This window comes from Dendrobium catenatum, unplaced genomic scaffold, assembly GCF_001605985.2.
Source record: "Dendrobium catenatum unplaced genomic scaffold, ASM160598v2 original_scaffold_207317, whole genome shotgun sequence".
Classification (NCBI taxonomy): Eukaryota; Viridiplantae; Streptophyta; class Magnoliopsida; order Asparagales; family Orchidaceae; genus Dendrobium; species Dendrobium catenatum.
The window spans coordinates 117,241-120,615 of NW_021525730.1; positions in this window are offsets into that span (position 1 = coordinate 117,241).

The following is a 3,375-nucleotide window of genomic DNA, read 5'->3' on the forward strand; positions in this document are numbered from 1 at the left end:
CTTATACTTAACAGATTATGTTTTTTATAGCCTGCAATCCAGAATAACACATTATCTATGAATAAAGTTTTAAAATTTCGCGATCATACCTGATCCAACCCAACATTCTTTGTGGATTATCTGCCTAAGTGTAACCTGCCTTCCATTCCTGGCTCCAGCGTTATGAATTGGCAGTATCTCCGTCATATGCTTTGAACATCTGGCTGTCCAGGTACCCTATACTGCTCCCAACGAGGTTTGTTGTAGAGCAATCCTGCAAAATTCTTCAAATGTTTAGACCTGGGAACCCAAACAAGTTTGGGTTCAACCTTTAAAAAATTTATAATCAGACTGCATGTATGTATATGTCTAAGGTTTATTTTCATCTAGTTCTCTATACCAAATTAGATTTCATCTTCAAAGTTATGTGTGGCTATAATGTCCCCAAAATCCATAATTATTTAATTTACATTAGGAAATATTTCCTATTTGTTTTTTCTTCCATAATGATTGTCTTCTAAGGGTTCCATATATTTAGGATAATAATTTTAAGATTTGTAAAATCTTCAATTTTGAGGGAGTATCCTATTATCCTCAAGAGCCTCTTATCTGTCAATTTATAATGATTTCATTTCTTTCCAGAGTCGATTTGTGACTGATCGATATATTTTCCTCTCAGTTCATGCTTAAATTTTTTAAATCTGCTTTCAAAGATTAGCATAGGATGATTTAGATGTTTTAAAAAATCTATTCAAGTCATCAATATTCCATCAAAATAGTTTCCATCGTGGTTGTTATTATTAATGCGCATGGTCTTTCCTAAGGTTTTCATGATTGCCTTCTAAGCTGCCTTCCAGTTTCTAAACTTAAACTAGCATGGATCTTTTTCCAATTTTCCTATATGCATTCATGCATGTGTTCAGAAAACTTCAAATAATTCCATGCATAGTTAAGTCATATTACTCTTTTCTGATCTGATTGTTCAACATTATCTGTCATCAAGTAAAGGTTTGGTGACTTCTCTTCTTTTTCAAGATCTCAGATGAGTTTGAAGGCTGAGTTCGCCCAGAAAGCTCTTTAAAAATTTCTTCTTGCGCTTATGTAACCATTAGTTTCTCCTCTAGCGCTCTCCTTGTCTAGGAGTAGCTTTGAAGTTTTTGGACCAATAGTCTTTATATGACCTTGGTTTTCCTGCATTCATAACAAATCACTTCATTAGAAACCTTGTCATTTCTATTAAACTTTACGCTCTGTTCCATTGCTGGCGTCTCTTCTGGGCTTCCCTTTAAAAAGCTTTGAATTTGTCCTAGTCATCAAGTGAATATGCATCTCATCCCAGGTTGCTGAGTGTTCACTTTCTGACTCTTCCACCTTTTAAGTGGCATATATTTTTCTCCTTTCATAGTTCACCTTGGCATCAAACTTTCTTTGACTTACTCCTTGCTCATAAGCAATGAGTGAAGAGATTGTAATTTAGAGTAAATGTTAGAATCTTTAGACTCTGTAATGCGCAGTAATGTTTCAGCATCATAAGCAGTAGGTTAACATCGAATAATTTTATTGACCATTTCAGCATTTGTTAATGTCCTAGCCAAGTGCATGTAAAGAGATGACAATTTGTGTGAATTTGTGTACATGTAGAGATAGAATTCATTAGGTTTCATGTGAAACAATTCATAGTCATGTAACAAGATATTGGGTCTTGATGCTTAACCTCATTTGTCCTTCATGAAGTTATACTAAAGTCTATCCATATGTCTTTCCACTTTTACAATAAAACCCGCTATGTAGTCTTCCAGATATTTAAAGCCAAAAGAACTATTTATGACATTTGGCCATTATTATTGGCTAAGTCAGTTCTTCTTATAGTCCAATCTATAAAATTGTTATACCATAACTCCATCAACGTAATCTAGTTTGGTTGTGTGTATCCATCCTGGACTAGCATCCACATGCGATATATAAGTGACTGGTAAAAAGTAGACATGCGTGTGTTTTTCCAAAAAATCAAAAGGAATATTGTCAAACAGTGGAGGTTTAGTGATAGAGTAACCTTTAGGTGTGTGTTTCAGTTTCTTGAATGTAGGCCAATCTACGTTAATAAAAATAGTTCAAACTTATGATTTTGAAACGGAAGCTCTATACCACTTGTTGAGTCTAGTTAATTAGGTTGTTTACCTAAGTTAATGTCCCAAGGCTACCAAGAGGGGGGGGGTGAATTGTAGTTTTAAAAAATTTTAAGCCCTCTTTTAAAATTTTGTGTTGAACCGCCATAATAAAAATTGTTTCTTTTAAGTTTTGTAGAAAAAGTTTTTCGAACCATGAGTTTTTAAGACAAGAATTAATAATGCGAAACTTAAAATATGTATAAGTAAATGACACCGAGATTTTAGTGGTTCGGTCTAAAAACCAGACCTACATCCACTCCAAGGCACCTCTGAGTATTGCAAATAATACAAATAGTGCTCTCCTTTCGAACGCGATCAGCAAAGGTAGAGAAGCCTTTACAAGCACACTTCTTTTCACACTCCCATCGGTGCGGAGTAACCGTCGTCTTTTACATCAATCCAGCTGTTGGCAGAGAACAACGTCCGTCCTTTTACACAATCTACAGTGTTGCAGAGAACCAATGTCCTTTCACACTCTCCTAGTAGGCAAGAGAACGCGTCGTCCTTTTTACACAATCCCCAGTGTTTGGCAGAGAACCGGTCCATCCTTTCACACAATCTACAGTGTTGGCAGAGAACCGTCATCCTTTCACACTCTCCTAGTGTAGGTAGAGAACCCTTCGGCTATTCACACTCTCAAGTGTAGGCAGCGAACCCTTCGTCTGTTCACACTCTCAAGTGTCGGCAGAGAACCGGGATTCCCTTGATATTTCTCACAAGAATCTAGAAGGAAGAGGAAAAGAGTGAAGTAATCCCAATTCACAAGTAGAGACTCTTACCTTTTCAAATCCAAGTGAAGCCTTCTCGCTCCAATGGTAGGAAATCCTCCTTTGAATGCTCTCTCCACTCTCTCCTTGGCTATTCCTCAAGAGGCACGAAGATCAAATGACAAAAAAATTGGTGGGCAGTCTAATTTGGACTATTTATAAAAAGAAAGAAAAACCGCCCAAAAATTGCAAGTATTCAATTCTGTACGCAGTGGATCGTCCCGTACGATCGTGGATCATCCTGGACGATTTTACTTAAACAATTTGAAACGACCCCTTTGGTACATTGTGTACGAAATGTCTTCGGTAAGCTGATCGTCCCGTACGACTAGGTTCGTTCGGTACGAACGGTTATTATCAAGGTCGGTTCTAGAAACTGTTGAAAACCGTTCTAAGTCGGTTAATCGTTTGGATGAAATTATTCGTCTGGACAAATTTTTACAGAGATACCGATCGTCCTG